At 30.7% G+C, this 22,355-nt stretch overlaps 2 pseudogenes; both read left to right on the top strand.

Moving 5' to 3' along the window:
- The first annotated feature begins 12,540 nt into the window (after window positions 1-12,540).
- On the top strand, window positions 12,541-14,368 carry LOC101515205 (probable pectate lyase 4; annotated as a pseudogene).
- Window positions 14,369-16,680: 2,312 nt separating this feature from the next.
- On the top strand, window positions 16,681-18,520 carry LOC101515526 (probable pectate lyase 4; annotated as a pseudogene).
- The last annotated feature ends 3,835 nt before the right edge of the window (window positions 18,521-22,355 follow it).

Below are 22,355 nucleotides of genomic sequence, written 5' to 3'. Positions count from 1 at the left end.
AAATGACATAAACAAAAGGAATATAATAAAAGTCTTCAAGATAAGACGACTTCCGAAACTTTGAGGGTATTAGTCATCACTTGCAGCTCGTCTATGTCCATCGCAAACGTCAAACACAAACAACAAATGCCGAGTTTCAAAATCATGTAATAGTATAAGATAAGCGAGGAGAACACGCAAATAGTCAAATTGGCACAACATGAGAAATATTGAAGAATATAATATCATAGGTTAATCCAAACCAATCACAATAAAACAATCAAAAGGATGAAATGTTGTGCATGTCCTATACTCTATACTTTTTCATCATTTGATACCATTCTACTTTGAAGTACTTGGTTAGGAGGTCCGGTGCTATGCCACTATAGGTTGGAGGGACAATTCATGAATGGTCATGTCCTTATAGATCCCTTCAACTCAACCTGAGACACATATACGCGACGATCGAGGTACTCATGTGTTGCACGATAACTCCCGACCTTAGGAAATAACCTACTAACCCACTTAGGAATTCACCACCAGAGATACTCCCAAGGTCTATGAGTCTTACCTTACGGTTCGACCATAGTCCTCTACAATTAGGGTCATTCAACTGTATTTCTCCGAAATCAATAGACTTGTCAGACCCTCCCCATATGATGACAAAATAATCTTCACTCCAAAATCTCTAATATCTAGCTCATACTTATTCAAATATCACAAATCAATAACTCTCAGTTTGAGTTTACAATATTCATCAAAATTTACGTCTACGTTATCAGTCAAGTGGTACATTCAAGTAAAATCATAGTTTCAGTCAAGTAATCAAGAGCACTCAAATACACATTATCCATACAATAACAGTTATCATATGATTTCTTAAAATCAAATATCATGCAATGCAATCTTGACGTAAATTAATTCATGGCAATTCTAAAGGTTTCTAAATAATATTTTAGTACTCATTGTTACCATTCATATGGTATTAATTAATTATTATTACTAAATAGGGCTCGACCGTACGTAGTAAGACACAAATAAATCTTTGGGAATTAGGACATTCCTCGTTCATCTCACGTTATATTATACTTATAAAATCGAACATTCTCTCACCGCTTATCTCGATTAAAGATTTCGTCAAATAAATCTAATAAGCTAACGTGTCACATCCTCGTTGATTGTCGTCTCTAATAGTTTGCAAGAGAATTAGAGCAACACAACCACCAAATACAAATAGATTACTTACTAAAAATACAAAAATAAATTATCTACTATTTTTAATACAATGCAAAAATATATTTAATATTATACATGCTTATAATTATATTAACATAAACAAATATTTTAATTAAAAAGAAATCATATAATGTTAAATAATTATAAAAGGAACTACTAACCAGCCTTAATCATATAATGTTAAATCTAAAAGGAACTACCAACCTTACCTTGTTCTACAAGAAATCTCCTAGGTACAAATTGAGTGGATATTGTCATTCTGATTATGTTGGAGATAAACTTGAGAAAAAAAGCACTAGTGGCAATTGCATATTTCTAGGTGACAACTTAATATCTTGCTCAAGTAAGAGACAAAACACTATTGCAATGTCAAACACAAAGGCTTAGTACATATCGGTAGGTGGTTGAGATTTTCACCTACTTTGGATGAAACATCAACTAGAAGACTACCACATCCTAGAAACTAGTATTCACATCTATTATGATAACACGTTTTCCATTTGTTTAACCACAAACCCTATCCTACATTCTAGAGCTAAACACATAGAGATCAAACACCACTTCATTTAGGCATTTGTTAAAAAATGGCACTACCATCCTTACTTAGTTCTAAAAGAAATCTCCTAAGTACAAATTGAGTGGATATTGTGATTCTGATTATGCTTGAGATAAACTTGAGAGAAAGATCACTAGTGGCAACTGCACCTTTCTAGGTGACAACTTAATATCTTGGTCATGTGACAGATAAAACACCCTTACAATGTCAACAACAGAGGCTGAGTACATTTCAACAGTTGGTTACAGTTCTCAACTACTTTGGATGAAACATTAACAAGAAGACTACAAAATCCTAGAAACCAACATTCGCATCTATTGTGATAATACTTTTTCCATTTGTTTAACCAAAATTCATATCCTACATTCTAGAGCTAAACACATAGAGATCAAACACAAGTTCATTAAGGACTTTGTTCAAAAATGGATACTAATCATTCAGTTTGTAGACACTGAACACAATTGGGGTGACTTATTCACCAAACCACTACCCAAAGAGAGGTTTCACTTCATCAAGAAAAACCTAAACCTTACCTTCATACATGACTGATGTTGTGATAACTTCAAAGTAGTTTAGCTTTACATTAATTTTTATATTTTCTGGTAATATGTTATATTCATGTTATTAAAAAAAACAAGTTTGTCTTTCAAGTTTTTTTCTCTTATGACAAAAAGTGGGAGAAAATTATACTTAGACTTAGGGGGAGGCCTAAGTTAGGGAGAGTCAAAGAAATATAAAGAAAATTTGGTATAAAAAATACAAGTTTTATATTCATCAAAAAGGGGGAGATTGTTGGAACCAATTTGATTTTATACTTAGAGTTTGATGATAACAAAAGTATCTAATGAGAATAATGTATTTGACTTCAAATAGTATGAAAGAAGATTCATGTTCTTGAAGAAAATCTAAAATAAGATTTGATTCAAATTTTTAATCGAAGAAAATCTAAAATAAGATCTGATTCATATTTATAATTGAAGAAAATCTTTGAACAAGTTGAAAATTAGATATGGTCAAGATTTGAAGAAGATTTGATCAAAATTTGAAGAAGATTTAATCAACATTTGAAGATGATTTCAACAAGATTTTAAAAAGATTTGATCAACATTTGAAGAAGATTTGATCAAGATTTGTAGAAGATTTGATCAAGATTTATCTACAACAAAATATGAACAAAATCAATCTGGAGAAATTACAAACGCAATTTGAACAAAATACGAATATAGTCAATTTGAAGAATTTACAAACTCAATCTAAACAAAATAGAAAGATAATCAATCTGAAGAATTTACAAACTCAATATGAATAAGATACAATTCAAAATTAAACAATGACTAAATTGAAGCCCAAATTTTAACTATAAATAGATACTCAAGACTAAATAAGAACAAGTGCATTGCAAATCAGAAAAGACTAAAAGAACTCAAGCTCGAGAGTCCAAATTCATCTTAGAGTTAAAAGAGTGAAACACTTATTCAAGTAAGAAATATTTTATGAGTGTTCTTTTCTTACAGTATGAGAGTTATTATTATTATTATTAGGTTGTTGGAAGAAGACTTGGCTTGTAGGGTCAATGTTGTTAGTTCCTTCTTCAATATGGAGTTGCCAGGTTGTTATGAGAAGACTTGGCTTATAGGATCAAGCTGGTTAGTTCCTCAAAAGTCTGGGGTTGTCAGGTTGTTTGGGAAGACTGACTTAAAGAGTCAGGTGCTTTGTAACTCAAGATAATTGAATTAGTGGATTAAAGCCTTCTGAATGAGGGGATTGGATGTAGTCAAGTTAGTGGTGAACTAAGATAAACCTATGTGTCAAATTATTTATGCTTTCATTGTTTGCTACTTCTAAATTCGATTGCTTCTTATCTAAGTCATTCCTAAAACCAACCAGTATTCATCAAATTTGAAAAAAGTTGTCGACTTTGTGAAACACAATTCGACCCCCTGTCTCGTGTTTGCACCTTCAATTGGGTCATATATGTCCAGTTCTTTTTTCATTGATATAATCATTTTGACTTATAGTAATAAGCTCACTTACCTGACAATGACAAAATGAATTTTGAAAATTATTGTAGGCTGAACGAATACTATATCAAAATTGTTCACTTAAGTTACACATATAAGACATTAGACTTTAAAATTTATTAGTACGTTAATATAACTTTATTTTAAATATACTTAAAAAATATAATATAATTTTAGGAAAATGATCAAATTTAGAACATCATATGTCTCTTTTGATTTTAGATTGAGACATTTTTTTTTTATCTTTATAAAGAAATTATGTTTTTTGTGATGTTCATTTCACAAGTCTTATCTTCCATTTTCTTGATAGAAGTTTGAGTGTGATACTTCATCTCTTTTCTATCTTTCTCCATATTTTTATTTTATTCTTTGTTTTTTCAAATTTTGCACTTATAATTATTTCAATTTAAATTTTTTTGTCTTAATATCCATTTGTCAATCATATGTTGTAAATTGATAATAATATGCAAAAAAGATGACAAAATGTAAATTTATGTATTTATCTAGTGATATTAAGAAAAAAAATTTGGTTTGAACCATTTCTTTCTTTAATTTGAGTTTCAAACATTAATAAATTTGTTTCTTATCATTATCCTTGCAATTATTTCCTTATAATTTCTCGCTTGTCTAGGAATGAAAATTTTGGTTGTTGGTGTTATTATGTTATTTTTGAATTCCGAAAAAACTTTGAATAAACAATTTATGACACCGACAATATTACTGGATTGAGTCGCAAATTAGGTCGCCCTCTTTAAGACGTTTCAAGGCATTTCCCAAATTGTGCAAGACAGACTATCAACCACGAAGTTCCCAGGATAAAACAGCTCAGATCACTGTATCGGAGTTCTACTGCACTATAGAAAACCGTTCTAGAATTACACCCATAATATGTCAATCAGATGACTACCACTCGTAATATGGCACTAAGACCATTCAAAATAAATAGAAGAAGTGAGTAAGGAAAGTGAGAAAAGAGAAAAGCCTCAAATACAAAGAACTTTGGTATGTCTTTTCAACTGAGCAGAGCCCTCTATTTATAGAGGAAATCTGTAACTGGATCAGATAGAAGTGTGTGATCCATTAAGTCTGATTCAATAAACGTGTGCTATGATACTTAGAATTTGACCACAGAAACAAGTGCCACGATTTGTTTGACCACCAAAACTTGTGCCACGTATTGTTTGACCACAAAACGTACACTCATTTTTGACTTGGGATTTTGACCAGGCAATAACAAACGCGCATGACTAGTGATTAGGGTTTTGACCAACAAAACTAAAGCGCGAAATTGGGGGGCAAGGACCTGACTGGAGGGAAATTACATAATTAACGTATCAATTAGTGATAAAAACACAAACATTCATTTAATTAAATAAATAGTTAATTTTCATATGCTAAAAAATAAAACACCACGTAGCCAAGGCCCAGGTCCGACTCGACCTTGCTTAAGTTATCCAATTTTTCATGCCATTTTTAGGAGCTTGTTTAAGACCATACAGAGGCTTATCTAACTTACATACCTTGTCTTCTTGTCCATGAATTACAAAACCTTCAGGTTGTTCCATATAAATTTCTTCTTCCTGGTCACCATTTAAAAAAGCTGTTTTAACATCCATCTGGTGTATCACCAGGTTGTGAATAGCCGCAAGTGATATGAGCATCCTAATGAATGTTATTCTAGTGACTAGTGAAAAATGTCGAAGAAATCTATATTTTCTCTTTGTCTAAAACCTTTGACTACAAGGTAAGCCTTGTATTTATCAACAGTTCCAACGAGTTTTACTTTCTTTTTCAAGATCCATTTACAACCTATTGGTTTTCAATCATGAGGCAAGTCTACTAAATGTTAGGTCTCGTTAAACTCTTGAGGATCGATTTCATCATGTATAGCTTCTTGCCATAAATCTGTATCCAATGATGACAAAGCTTCTTTTAGATTTGCAGGATCCTCTTCTAAGTTATAAGATATATATTCAGGTCCATAATCTTTAGCAACTCTAAATCTCTTACTTCTTAGAGTTTCTTTTTCTCCTTGGTTTTTGTTTTCAGTGCTTCTTGTCACATGAACTTGACTAGATTCGCTGCCCCCACTATTTCTTGATTTGAAAGGGAATTTATTTTGATAGAAGTCAACATCATTTGATTCAATGATTACTTTCGCATTTAGGTCGTAGAACCTATACACTTTACTGTTTACTGCATACCCGATGAATACACATTCATAGGCTCTAATAACGAGGTTAATTTGCTTGGGATCGGGGATTCTGACATAAGCTAGACAACCCCACGTTCGAAGATAAGACAAGTTAGGTTGTCTTTTATTCATTATCTCATAATGAGATGTTTTGTTTTTAGATTTTGGTACTCTATTCAAAACATAGCAAACAATCAAAATAATTTCCCCCACCAATGAGATGCAGCACCAAAGTTAATATAATAGCAACAACTAGTTCAGTAAGAGTTCTATTCTTTCATTCAGCTTTACCATTCATTTCATGTGAATATGGTGCAGTAGTTTCATGTATAATTCCTTGGGTTTTATAAAACTCATTAAATAAACTAGAATCATACTTTGTTTCTCTATCATTATGAAACCTCTTAATCTTTTTACTAAATTGATTTTCAATTTCAGTTACAAAGATCTTAAACATGTCAATCGCTTCACTTTTATTTTTTATTAGATATAAAAAAGTGTAATCAGAGTAATCGTCAATAAAAGTGATGAAATAATGCTTTCCATTTCTGGTTAACGTCCCATCTAGTTCACATATATCATAGTGTATTAAGTCTAAAGGTTCAGATTCTCTAACTACTATTTTATGTGAACTCTTATTTATTTTAGCTTGACTGCAAAAATCACATTTTTCAAAATCCTTTAAGGATAACTTTGGAATTAAACCTAGGTTACTTAAGTTTGAAATTACGCGTTTGTTCATATGACAGAGTCTATCGTTCCAAATATTAAAATCACACAACATGTAAGCATAAGTAGACATTTTTTTAATTTCAATATTCAATTTAAACATGCCATCAGTGGCGTACCCTTTCCAAAAAAAAAAATACCATTTTTAGAAATGTTATACAAACATGCTCCTATAGACTAAGTAAACCCTGCCTTATTGAGAAGAAACTCAGAAATCAGATTCTTCCTTATTTCTGGAGTGTGCATGACATTCTTAAGAATTAAGGTCTTTCTAGAAGTGAATATTAGTTCCACATCTCCAATACCACCAACATTAGTGGTGTAGGAATCATCCAACAATACTTTCTTATCTTCAACAGCAATGTATATTTTAAACACAACACGTTCATAGCAGACATGGCGTGAGGCGCCAGTGTCTATTTACCATCCATCTGATCCACCAACAAGGTTTATCTCAGTTATCATAGCAATAGATTGCTCTTATGTCAAGTTAGCCTGATTATTAGGGCCATGCTTGCTTCTACACTTGTGTGCTATATGACCGTCTTTCCCACAATGAAAACAGAGAAAAGGTGAGCGAGGGCCATTTCAAGGAGGTGGTTGCTGCCTTATAATTGGGACCTTTGGAGGGTTCCCATTCTTGTTGCTGGTTTTTAAATTGCGGTTCTGATTCTTTAGTTGTTTGCCGTTTAGCTTCAGAAATGCTCCGATGAATTTCTTTTTCTTGTTATTTTCCACAAGAAGAACTTCATTTTTCTGATCTTGCTTTCGGGATTCCTCCTCAATTCTAATGCGGGTTATCATACTTTTTAGAGAGAATTCTTTTGTTTTATGTCTGAAAGAATTTTTAAAATCATTCCAAGCAGGGGGCAGTTTGTCAATAATAACAACAATTTGAAATTGTTCATCTAGGGACATACCTTCAGAGATAATCTCGTGAGCAATTTTCTGGATTTCATTAGATTGAGCTTCCACTTTTTTACCCCAGCTTCCTCAATATGCTATTTCTTCTTAAGAGCATCCCAAACCTGTTTAGCAGTTTTGTTGTCGAAACTATAGTAATCATACAGATCATCAGCAAGTCCATTGAGAATATAATTCTTACATAAGTAATCATTATGTTCCCATTGGGTTATTTCAGGAGCTTTCTTATCCTTTTCTATTTGGTTATCTATTTTTGGAACAACAGGAATTTCATCCTTCAGAACGGTGGCAAGCTTTTTCGTGGTTAAAAAAAATAACATATTTTGTTGCAATCGTTTGAAGTGACTTCCCTCAAACCAAAGCAGTTTGTTGTAGTCAAAAGCAGATGACCCTGTCTCAGTAATTTCTTCGGTAGACATGACAATATGAAAACATCTTGAAATTGTTATTTTTGAATTTAAAAGAACTTTGAAAAAATAATTTAGGCCACTGACAATATTACTAGGTTGAGTCACGGTCTAGGTCGCTCTCTTTAAGACGTTTCGAGGAATTGCCCAAATTGTGCAAGGCAAACTATCAACCACAAAGTCCCCAGGATAAAACAACTCAGTTCACTGTATCAGAGTTCTACTGCACTGTAGAAAACCGTTCTAGAATTACGCCCACAGTATGGCAGTAGAATGACTACCACTCGTAATATGGGACTAAGACCATTCAAAATAAATAGTAGAAATGAGCAAGGAAAGTGATAAGAGAGAAAAGCCTTAGATATAGAGAACTTTGGTGTGTCTTTTCAACTGAGGAGAGTCCTCTATCTATAAAAGAAATATGTAACTGGATCAAAGAGAAAAGTGTGATCCATTAAGCCTGATTTGACCACAGAAACGGGTGCCACCATTTGTGTGACCACAAAACGTGCGCTTAGTTTTGACTTGGATTTTTGACCAGGAGGGACTGATTGGATCAGATGTTGAATAATGACTCGGTGGATAATTATATAAGTAATTATATAATTAACGTATCAATTAAAGAAGCCAAAGCTAAGGCTCAGGCCTGACCCGACCCGACGACTGCAGCGCGCGTGAGTTGCAGTCAATTTTGCTTGCATTCTCCCTCCTTTACAAAATTGGGGTACCCCTTTAGGCACATCCCAAGTACCATACCTCCACCTTATATACCCTCCTAGTGTGATATCCCTCATATGTGGGACTTCCTTATTTTTTAATTCACAACAACACTAACTCTCATAAATGTCATCATTATTTCCAACAACGTTTCATTAAAATCATCATCATTTCCAACATATTCTTATTTCTTTGTTTCCGCGCTCTAATTTCCTAAAAAATATTGGGTTAGATTGCTCCTTTATCATTTATTCTTTCTTATTATTGTTGTTGCTTTTCTTCAGCCTTGTGTGTGTTTACCATTAGAATTTTTGTTTTTTATTGTGATTGAGGATTGATTTTTGTTTTAAGAATCGAGGAGAGATTTTGAAAGGAAAAAATAATTTCAGAATACTTCCATGTATTTAATACTTCCAATTTACAAATTTTTATCTTAGGATCAATTTTTGAATCATATATTATAAATTGCTAATGATATACTCAAATAATGACTAATGATCAATTTGGGTAGTCATCGTATATTAACAAATACAATAAAGGAGTTTGTGGTGTAGTTTAATCGGTTATGAAGCAAAAATTCATTCAATCCAAAGATAAAATTACATGTGAACAAAATCAATGTAGTTTAATCGGTTATAAGATTTGTAAATTTTTGACTTCCATGTATGAAATACTTCCATGTATATATTTGACTTCAAATAGTATGAAAGAAGATTCATGATTTTGAAAAAAATCTAAAATAAGATTTGATTCATATTTATAATTGAAGAAAATCTTTGACCAAGTTGTAAAGAAGATATGATCAAGATTTGAAGAAGGTTTGATCCAAATTTGAAGAAGGTTTGATCCAAATTTGAAGAACATTTGATCAACATTTGAAGAAGATTTCATCAAGATTTGAAAAAGATTTCATCAACATTTGGAAAAGATTTCATCAAGATTTATGTACAACAAAATATGAACAAAAGCAATCTTTTACAAGCGCAATTTGAACAAAATACAAATAGAATCAAATTTGAAGAATTTACAAACTCAATTTAAAGAAAATAAAAACATTATCAATCTGAAGAATTTACAAAATTCAATTTAAAGAAAATAAAAACATAATCAATCTGAAGAATTTACAAATTTAATTTAAACAAGATACAATTCAAAATTAAAATAGGACTAAATTGAAGCCTAAATTTTAACTATAAATAGATACTCAAGGCTGAAGAAGAATAAGAAGAGCATCAAAAAGCAGAAAATAATAGAAAAACCCAAGCTCAAAATTCAAAATTCATCTTAGAGTCAAAAGAGAGAAACACTTGTTCAACTTAGAAATATTTTCTGAGTGTTATTTTGTTAGAGTGTGAGAGTTATTATTATTATCAGCTTTGTTAGAAGCAACTACTCAAGTTCCAATCTTTTGTATCCAACCCGATAGTGGTTTAGTTCCTTCATTAATCTGGGGTTGTCAAGTTATTGGGAGAAGATTTGGCTTGTAGGGTCAAGGTGGTTAGTTCCTTCTTCAATTTGGGGTTGTCAGGTTGTTAGGAGAAGACTTGGCTTATAGGACCAAGGTGATTAGTTCCTCAAAAGTATAGGGCTGTCAGTCTGTTTCGTAAGACTGGCTTGGAGAGTCAGACGCTTTGTAACTCAAGGTAATTGAATTAGTGCATTAAAGCCTTCTAAATGAGGGGACTAGATGTAGCCAAGTTAGTGATGAAGCAGGATAAATTTATGTGTCAATTATTTATGCTTTCATTGTTTGCTACCTTTAAATTTGATTGCTTCTTATCCAAGTAATTCATAAAAACCAATTAGCCGTTACCAAATAAGCAAAAATCGTCAACTTCGTCAAACACAATTCGATCCCGCTTCTCGTGTTTGCACCTTCAATAGGGTCTTATATGTCCAGATCTTTTATTATTGATATGATCATTTTGACTTATAGTAATAACCTCAGTTGTCTGACAATCACAAAATGAATTTTAAAAAATTATTGTAGGTTTAAAGAATACTGTATAAATGTTGTTCACTTAAGTTACACATATAAGACATTAGACTTTAAAAAAATATAAGTACGTTAATATAAGTTTATCTTAAATATACTTAAAATAAAGAATTTAATTTTAGGAAAATGGTCAAATATAGAAAAACATATGTCTCATTTTGATTTTAGATTGAGACATTTTTTTTATCAAGAAATTATGTTTCTTGTGATGTTCATTTCACAAGTCTTATCATCCATCTTCTTGGTAGAAGTTTGAGTGTGATTCTTCATCTCATTTCTATCTTTTTCCATATTTTTGTTTTGTTATTTGTTATCATTTTATTCTTGTTTTTTCAAATTTTGCACTTATAATTATTTCAATTTACAACTTCTTACCTTAATATCCATTTTTCAATCATATATTGTAAACTGCTAATAATATGCACAAAGGACGACAAATTGTAAATTTATGTATTTATCTACTGATATTAAGAACCAAGTTATGTTTGAACGATATCTTTCTTTAATTTGAGTTTCAAACATTTCTAAATTTGTTTCTTAGCATTATCCTTGCAATTCTTTCCTTATAATTTGAGGAATAATTTTTTTAAAGAATTAAAGAGAGATTTTGAGTGGAAAAAATAATTTCAGAAAAACACATGTGAACTTGTTTTAGTGAAACATGAGGGTTAGAGGTGATGGGCATTTTATAATCTATGTATGTAATACTTCCAACTTACAACTTTCTGTCTTACGATCAATTTTTGAATCATATGTTAAAAATTGCTAATGATATACTCAAATAATGACTAATGATCAATTTGGATAGTCCTCATATATTAACAAATACAATAAAGGTGTTTTTGGCGTAGTTTGATCAATTTTGAGGCAAAAATTTATCCACTCTAAAGATAAAAATACATGTGATTTCATTTAGATAACAAGTTTAAAAAAATACGATCTAATTTTAAGTGGTTTAATTTAGACCGTTTTTAGAATATTTTAATTACAATTGTAAAAAAATAGTATTGTAAAAACACAATAAAATAGTAGGTTTGATGCAAAATAAAACATTAATATAATTAAATTTATTATTTCAGAATAATAACGATCGACTATATTTAAAATGCATGAAATAACACCAAAATAAATTGAATTTTCTTAATAAGAATTATTAAGAAAAAAATCAAAATCCAATAAATTATATGTAAATGTAGTATATCATACTAATAAAAAATAAGTCTTAAATTTTATGATTGCGGTTTTGTTGATATTTAGAAAAAGAATATGAAACTCAATATGTACGGTTTTTCTAAAAGGACATCTAAAAATATTAAAAAGTATTCGATTTTGTGAGGTTTTCGATTTATCTTGTATTGGATTGCAATTATGTTTTGGAATCATTTAGAGTTGAACACCCGTAATAACAATGTAAGACTGGTATGCAACATTTAGTTTGCCTAACCCATTTGTATCTATCGCTCCCAATTGTGTTCTCTCGTTACTGTGCAAATTTCGTTAATTGTTCGATGATAAATTTGTTACAATATAACTTTCTTTTAAACTTAGGATTTTAAACAAATGTAACTGTCTTCTAAAATAAGTGAGTGGATCCCTTTACCTTAGCTTGGCACAACAACTTGAACAAACTTCTAAACCCCAAACAATTTCACCAACCACTTTAATCTATATAATCACAAGCTCATACCATTATTCATCAATATAAAAACTAAGTAAAGCTCTTCCTCCATACTATCCCTCTCTTCTCAATAAATCAATTTGTATTATATATTAATTGAACCATGGGTTGTCATCAAGTAATCAATTCCTCTTTTTGGAGCTTTGTTTTAGTTGTTGTGATAGTAACATTCTTCACTACAATTGTTAGTTCTTCCAAACAATCTCAAATAGAAGGCATGGAAATGAATGTGATTGATCAATGTTGGAGATTTAATTCAGAATGGAGGAAACATCGCCAACAACTTGCCAGGTGCTCAGTTGGCTATGTAGGAAAAATGACAAACAACATAGGTAAAGACCTTGTTCATTATAAAGTTACTGATCCTAGTGATCACCCCTTAAACCCATAACCTGGAACTTTGAGATATGGAGCTTCTAACATTCAAGGTAAAGTTTGGATCACATTCCAAAGGGACATGAACATTAGACTTGAGAAGCCCCTTCTTATTAGTAGTTTCACTACCATTGATGGTCGAAGTGTCAATATCCACATCGCTAATAATGCATGCTTGATGATCTATAAGGTAGTAATTAATAACAAACTTGATATTACTAAAAAATAGTTGAATTTGAGATGAAAATTAGATATGCAAGAAATACAATTTATATTTGTTTTATCGTTTCTAACAACAAAATAAAGACAATTTTTTATTGTCTCTAACAACTAACAATAAAATTAGAGACAAATTATTATTATTTTATCTAATTGCCAATAATTTTTTTTATCATGCTAGATTTTACAATGGTTATTATAGTTTTAAAATTTCTTCTTTTATTATCTGTACACATATCTTCCACCTCTTAACTTAGAATGATATATTTATTATTTGTTATTAGGCAACAAACATAATTATCCATGGAATTAGGATTCATCATTGTCGACCTCAAGCTCCCGGAATGGTGATGGGTCCCAATGGAAAGATAATGTCGTTGGGTCAAGTGGATGGAGATGCAATTAGATTGGTTTCTGCTTCAAAGATTTGGATTGATCATAACACACTTTATGATAGCCAAGATGGTCTTCTTGATGTTACACGAGGTTCTACTGATGTGACAATCTCCAACAATTGGTTTAGGGAGCAGGATAAGGTTATGCTTCTTGGACACGATGATGGATTCATAAGAGACAAGAACATGAAAGTAACTGTCGTATACAACTATTTTGGGCCTAATTGCCGCCAACGCATGCCTAGGTAATTAATAATTGCAAAATTTAGTTGTTAAAAATTGAGTTCAATAGAGATGCATTGTCAATGAGAAGTCATCTTATTATTACATAAACTTAATTATTAACCATTTTAAAAATAAAAGCACAACACAACATTTTTGTTAGAGGTTAGTATAAACTAACAATGCACCTTCCGATTTATCTTTAAAAATCTGACAAAATTATTGATTATCTTAATTATTAATTAAAAATGTTATAGAATTCGTCACGGATATGCACATGTTGCAAACAATCTCTACATGGGATGGACGCAATATGCAATTGGTGGAAGCAGCAGTCCAAGCCTTAAAAGTCAATCAAACCTCTTCATAGCACCAACAGAAAATAAGGAGGTAATAATTAAGCAATATATATACCAAATTCCTATGAACATCTCATTTATAAAATGGTTTCAATATGTTATATTAATTTATTTATTAATTATATAATGCGCGCAGGTAACATGGAGAAAAAGTAGTAATGGAATTGGAGATACGTGGAAATTTTATTCAGTTGGAGACGCCTTTGAAAATGGTGCATCCTTCATAGATACGAAAGGTGGGCAAGTGAAAAAACCCAATTATATCCCTGAACAAGATTTTGAAGTTGTTGATTCCAAATATGTGAGATCATTGACAAGCTCCTCGGGAGTGTTACAGTGTAGTAAAACTTCAATATGTTAAGTTAAAATTTATGAGAAATAACTTCTCAATCTCATAGACCACACTTTTATTGATTTTGAAATGTTCCTGTACTAAGAAAATGAATGATGGAAATTTGTTTTCCATTCTATTGCAACTCCACTAATTATATATAGAGAACAATGTATTGAGTATTATTATACACTTAAACTTAAGCTTGGAATATACTTTGGGAGGTTGACTTGTATAGATTGATAAGTCCCTTGTTGTACTAAAAATACAAATATTAATTGTTACTACATTATTATTTCATCTGAAATAAATTATAAACATAAATTTATCAAATTATTGGTATTGAGAAAAATATTTGATCTCCTTTTCTCTATGCAGTCTTAATAAAAAATTAAGTAAATTTCTTAAATTAGGTTCTATAATCAATAAATTGAATCATACTCAAAAAAATCGAATAGTTATAAACTTAAATTAAATGAAAAATATTTTATAAATACTATTATTAAATAGTAAAGAAGTTAATGATATTTTCTTATATTTCATTGTAAAAAAACATAAATTATCTTGGACTCTATTAATTATGGAGAGAGTACAACAATGCATGCATGATTGTTATGGTTCTAGTTTGATATTAATTATAAGCTCAATTAAATTGAAACATTGGTTCAATTGTTGAATCAATCAATCAACAACTTATTTGTTTTGACATGTGTAGTCATTGTCTTGGTTAAATTGCTATTACACGTCATTTTCTGTGTGAGTTATCTAATACGAATAACAACACCCCACGTACAATACCTTCACCTCATATACCCTATTAGTGTGTGATATCCCTCTTATGTGTGACTTCCTTATTTTTCAATTCACAACAAAACTAACTCTCATAAATATCATCAGTATTTTCAATAACTTTTCATTAAAATCATCATCATTTCCAACATATTCTTATTTGCTTGTTTCTGCGCTCTAATTTCCTAAAAAATATTAAGTTAGATTGCTCCTTTATAATTTATTCTTTCTTATTATTGTTGTTGCTTTTCTTCAGCTTTGTGTGAGTTTACCATTAGAATTTTTGTTTTTGTGTTTTTTTTTTTATTGTGATTGAGGATTATTTTTTTTTAAAGAATTGAAGAGAGATTTTGAGTGGAATAAACAATTTTAGAAAAAAAAACACGTGTTAATTTTTTTGAGTGAAACGTGAGGGTTAGAGGTGGTGGCCATTTTATAATCTATGTATGTAATACTTTCAATTTACAAACTTTTATCTTAGGATCAATTTTTAAATCATATATTATAAATTGCTAATGATATACTCAAATAATGACTAAAGATTAATTTGGGTAGTCATCCTATATTAACAAATACAATAAAGGAGTTTGTGGTGTAGTTTAATTGGTTACGAGGCAAAAATTAATTCCAAAGATAAAATTACATGTGATTCGATTTAGATAACAAATTTTAAAAAATACCATTCAATTTCAATCAGTTTTATTTGGATCGATTTTAGGATAACTTAATTATAATTAAAAAAAAAGTATTAATATTGTAAAAAAAACAATAAAATAGAAGGTTTGATGCAAAATAAAATATATAATATACTTAAATTCAACACTTTGGAATAGCAATGGTGGGCTATATTTAAAATGCATGAAATAACAACAAAATAGATTGAATTAAAATAAAAAATTATTAAATAAAAATCAAAAACCAATAAATAATATATAAATGCAATATATCATACTAATAAAAAATAAGTAAGTCTTAAATTTTATGATTGCAGTTTAGATCGGATTTAGAAAAATAATATGAAATCCAATTTGTGCGGTTTTTATAAAAGGACATCTAAAAATATTCAAAACTATTCGATTTTGTGAGGTTTTCAATTTATTTTGAATTGGTTTACAATTTCTTTTTGGATTGATTTAGAGGTGACCACCCCTAATAACAATATAAGATTGGTAGGCAGTATTTAATTTGTCTAACCCATTTGTATTTATCGCTCCCAATTACGTTATCTGGTTATTGTGCAAATTTCGTTAGTTGTTCGATAATAAGTTTGTTATAATATAACTTTCTTTTAAGCTTAAGATTTTAAACAAATGTAACTTTCTTCTAAAATAAGTGAGTGGATCACTTTACCTTAGCCTGGCACAACAACTTGAACAATCTTCTAACCCCAAACAATTTCACTAACCACTTTAATCTATAAAATACAAGCTCACACTATTATTCTTCAGTATAAAAACTAAGTAAAGCTCTTCCTCCATACTATCCCTCTCTTTTCAATAAATCAATCTGTATTATCTTTGAATTAATTCATAAACAAGTATATTAATTGAACCATGACTGGTCATCAAGTAATCAATTCCAACTTTTGGAGCTTTGTTTTAGTTGTTGTGATGATAACATTGTTCATTACAATTGTTATTTCTTCCAAACAATCTCAAATAGAAGGTATGGAAATGAATGTGATTGATCAATGTTGGAGATTTAATCCTGAATGGAGGAAACATCGACAACAACTTGCCAGGTGTTCAATTGGCTATGTAGGAAAAATGACAAACAACATAGGTAAAGACCTTGTTCATTATAAAGTTACTGATCCTAGTGATCACCCCTTAAACCCACAACTGGAACTTTGAGATATGGAGCTTCTAACATTCAAGGTAAAGTTTGGATCACATTCCAAAGGGACATGATCATTAGACTTGAGAGACCCCTTCTTATTAGTAGTTTCACTACCATTGATGGTCGAGGAGTCAATGTCCACATCGCTAATAATGCATGCTTGATGATCTATAAGGTAGTAATTAATAACAATCTTGATATTACTAAAAAATAATTGAATTTGAGATGAAAATTAGAGATGGAACAAATGCAATTTATATTTGTTTTATCGTTTCTGACTATAAAATAAAGATAATTTTTTATCGTCTGTAACAACTAACAATAAAATTAGAGAAAAATTATTATTATTTTATCTAATTTTCGGCAATAATATTTTTTTTATCATTCTAGATTTTACAATTGTTATTATAATTTTTAAATTTTTTCTTTTATTATTCATAGACATTTTTTCCGCTTCTTAACTTAGAATGATATATTTATTATTTTTTATTAGGCAACAAACATAATAATCCAGGAATTAGGGTTCATCATTGTCAACCTCAAGCTCTCGGAATGGTGATGGCTCCCAATGGAAAGATAATGTCGTTGGGTCAAGTGGATGGAGATGCAATTAGATTGGTTTCTGCTTCAAGAATTTAGCTTGATCATAACACACTTTATGATTGTCAAGATGGTCTTCTTGATGTTACACGAGGTTCTATTGATGTGACAATCTCCAACAATTGGTTTAGGGAGCAAGATAAGGTTATGCTTCTTGGACACGATGATGGATTCGTAAGAGACAAGAACATGAAAGTAACTGTCGTATACAACTATTTTGGGCCTAATTGCCGCCAACGCATGCCTAGGTAATTAATAATTGCCAAGTTTAGTAGTTAAAAGATGGGTTCAATAGAGATGCATTGTCAATGAGAAATCATCATATTATTACATAAATTTAATTATTAACCGTTTTCAAAATAAAAGCAAAACACCACATTTTTGTTAGAGGTCAGTATAAACTAACAATGCACCTTTCAGTTTCTCTTAAAAAAACTGACAAAGTTATTGATTATCTTAATTATTAATTAAAATTATTATAGAATTCGTCATGGATATGCACACGTTGAAAACAATTTGTACATGGGATGGACGCAATATGCAATTGGTGAAAGCAGTGAACCAAGCCTTAAAAGTCAATCAAACCTCTTCATAGCACCAAAAGAGAATAAGGAGGTAATGAAACCTCTTCATAGCACCTCTTCATATCAATTTCCTATGAAAATGTCATTTATAAAATGGTTTCAATATGTTATATTAATTTATTGATTAATTATATAATGCGTGCATGTGACATGGAGAAAAAGTAGTAATCGAATTAGAGATACGTGGGAACTTTATTCAATTGGAGACGCCTTTGAAAATGGTGCATCCTTCATAGATACTAAAAGTGGACAAGTGAAAAAACCCAATTATAGCTCTGAATAGAATTTTGAAGTTGTTGATTCCAAATATGTGAGATCATTGACAGACTCCTCGAGAATGTTACAGTGCAGTAAAACTTCAATATGCTAAGTTAAATTTCGTGAAGAATAACTTTCTCAATCTCATAGACCACAATCTTATTGATTTTGAAAGATTAGATGTTCCTGTACTAAGAAAATGAATGATGAAAATTTGTTTTCCATTCTATTGCAACTCCACTAATTATATATAGAGAACAATGTATTAAGTATTAAACTTAGGCTTGGAATATACTTTGGGAGGTTGACTTGTATAGATTGATAAGTCACTTGTTGTACTAAAAATAAAAATATTAATTGTTACTACATTATTATTTCATGTGAAATAAATTATAAACATAGATTTATCAAATTATTGGTATTAAGAAAAATATTTGATCCCCTTTTCTCTATGCAGTCTTAATAAAAAATTAAGTCAATTTGTTAAATTATGTTCTATAATCAATAAATTGAATCATACCCAAAAAAAATTGAATAGTTATAAACTTAAATTACATGAGAAATATTTTATAAATACTATTATTAAATAGTAAAGAAGTTAATGATATTTTCTTATATTTCATTGTAAAAAAACATAAATTATCTTGGACTCTATTCATTATGGAGAGAGTACAACACTGCATGCATGATTGTTATGGTTCTAGTTTGATATTAATTCTAAGCTCAAGTAAATTGAAACATTGGTTCAATTGTTGAATTAATCAATCAACAACTTATTTGTTTTGAAGTGTCTAGTCATTGTCTTGGTTAAATTGCTATTACATGTCATTTTCTGTGTGAGTTATCTAATACGAATAACAACACTCACCAAAATTTATAAAACAAAGGCTTCTGCAAAAAAAAACTAATAATAATTTGGACTCTATTCAACCTCTGATTAAATTCTTAGGGCCGATTTTAAACTCTCGTTCCTTACAAAATTATAATAGATTGTTCTCGACCTTGTAAGTTGTACAATACATGAATTGATATATTTAATGCCGAGCCGTTAAATTGATCAAAACATTTATATGGGAGTCTGCAAGTGGAAAGAAGATAAATTAAAAAAATAGAGACATCTTTAACTTTTGATCCACTTCAAAAATTTAACTTTTGATCCACTTCAAAAATTTTGATATGGTTAAATTATATATTTTGTTCTATATTAGAACTTGAGACTTTATAATTGTTTGAATTAATTATGGTGAAATTTATCATTTTGTTTATGATAAAAGAAATTTAAAAAGATATCAAAATGATAAATAATTTTTTTTATTTAATATCTAAATGATATATATATATATATATATATATATATATATATACACACCAACTATACACCACTCTTACGTCAACACAAGTTTCTTGCAAGTTGCAACAAAAGAAACTGGTACAACGTTGTGCTTCAAACTTTTGTTAGAGTCGGTGTACAAGCATACCAGGAGAACTAGAGAAGTAATGATATTTTAGGGTTATTAATTGTGTGAATTCAGGCCAAATTAACACGCACATTAACATGTAAACAAAGTTTGTTCCATTTATTTCATGAAAAACAGATTTGATTGGCCGATATTTTGTTTTGTTGTTTTGGCTCTTTGTTTATATAACTAGGTAGTCACTACGCCAAAAATGACATTTTACAGCGCTTGCTAAACACAAGCGCTGTTGTAATTATATTTTAAAAATAACGGAACCTATTACAGCGCTTTTGATGCAAAGTGCTGTAAAACAAGCGCTGTAGTAGGTCATATAACGTTTGCGCATCACGTTATAAGGCTTTTACAGCGCTTGTCAAAAAAGCACTGTAAAAGGAAGCGCTTTCGCGAATCAGTTACAGCGCTTTTTTCACAAGCGCTGTAAAACACATGCGCTTTCATTGAATTTAACTACCTATTACAGCGCGTTTTTCACAAGCGCTGTAAAACACATGCGCTTTCATTGAATTTAACTACCTATTACAGCGCGTTTTTCACAAGCGCTGTAAAACACATGCGCTTTCATTGAATTTAACTACCTATTACAGCGCGTTTTTCACAAGCGCTGTAAAACACATGCGCTTTCATTGAATTTAACTACCTATTACAGCGCTTTTTTCACAAGCGCTGTAAAACACATGCGCTTTCATTGAATTTAACTACCTATTACAGCGCTTTTTTCACAAGCGCTGTAAAACACATACGCTTTCATTGAATTTAACTACCTATTACAGCGCTTTTTTCACAAGCGCTGTAAAACACATGCGCTTTCATTGAATTTAACTACCTATTACAGCGCGTTTTTCACAAGCGCTGTAAAATACATCTTTAAAATAATTATATACGTTGGAAACCCTCATATCCTCTACATCTTTCAAATAATTATATACGTTGGGAACCCTAATATCCTCTACGTACTGTGCGGCCATCTACGTTGTCTAAGGTATTTTTTACACATGATCTGTTATGTTTTGAAATTGTCAAAAATTGTCAAAAACTCATACCACATGATCTGTTCTGTTTTGAAATTGTTAGTTGATATTGGTTTCTTTTTGAAACTTGTTGATATGTTTTGAAAGCTTATTATTTTTGTTACTGCATTTATATAGGTGGTATAATATGGATAGGAAATGGATTTCAGCCAATCGATTGTCAAAAGAGTATGAAATTGGAGTGAAGGAGTTTGTTGAGTTTGCAGTGAAGAATGCAAAAGATCCAAATAGAGTAGTTTGTCCTTGTTTAAAATGTTGTTTTGGAAAACGTGTTAGAGAAGATGAATTAGAAGGACATCTAGTATGTAATGGAATTGATCAAAGCTACACATGTTGGATAAGACATGGTGAGAAAAAAAAAGGAAACATTAATTTTGAGAATAGTTCGACATATGCTTCAACTGACTTCGATACAGATACATATGAGCCGGACCGAGTTGATGAGATTGCAAAAGCAGTTGAAGAAGATCTTCGAGATTGTCCTAAAATGTTTGAAAGTTTGTTGAGTGATGCAGAGAAAGAATTATATAATGGTTGTACTAAATTCACAAGACTGTCAGCGATATTAAAGTTGTACAACTTAAAAGCGAGTAATGGATGGTCTGATAAAAGCTTTACGGAATTATTAACACTCATAAAAGATATGTTGCCAGATGATAATGAACTTCCCAGTCGAACCTACGAGGCTAAACGGATTTTGTGTTCTATTGGAATGAGTTACGAAAGGATTCATGCGTGTCCTAACGATTGCATTTTATTTCGAAACGAATATGAACTACTTAAGGCGTGTCCGAAATGCAATGTCTCTCGATATAAGAAGAAAGAATCTACTCCAGCAAAAGTCGTGTGGTATTTTCCTATAATACCAAGATTTAGGCGCATGTATCGCAGTGAAGAAGATTCAAAACACTTGACATGGCATGCAGATGAAAGAATTAGAGATGGAATGTTTCGACACCCTGCAGATTCCCCACAATGGGCAAAAATTGATCACGAGTATCCTGAATTCGGGATAGAGTCAAGAAATCTAAGACTTGCACTTTCTACTGATGGAATGAATCCACATGGTCTTCAAAGCATCTCACATAGCACGTGGCCTGTGATTTTGGTAATATATAACCTACCTCCATGGTTATGTATGAAGCGTAAGTTTATGATGTTGTCTCTGTTAATTTCTGGACCCAAACAACCGGGGAATGATATCGACGTATACTTGACTCCTCTAATCGAAAATTTAAAAAGTATGTGGGAGACAGGTGTGGAAGTTTATGATGGGTATAAGAAAGAATGTTTCAATTTAAGGGTTATGTTGTTCGGCATAATTAATGATTTTCCAGCATATGGTAATTTATCAGGATATAGCATTAAAGGTCAGTGTGCATGTCCTATATGTGAAGAGAGTACAAATTGGATGCGGTTGAAACATTGTAAGAAGAATGTG

The sequence above is a fragment of the Cicer arietinum genome, chromosome 7 (assembly GCF_000331145.2).
Source record: "Cicer arietinum cultivar CDC Frontier isolate Library 1 chromosome 7, Cicar.CDCFrontier_v2.0, whole genome shotgun sequence".
Lineage (NCBI taxonomy): Eukaryota > Viridiplantae > Streptophyta > Magnoliopsida > Fabales > Fabaceae > Cicer > Cicer arietinum.
The sequence above is the reverse complement of the archived record's forward strand: the minus strand, read 5'-3'. Positions and strand labels throughout refer to the sequence as shown.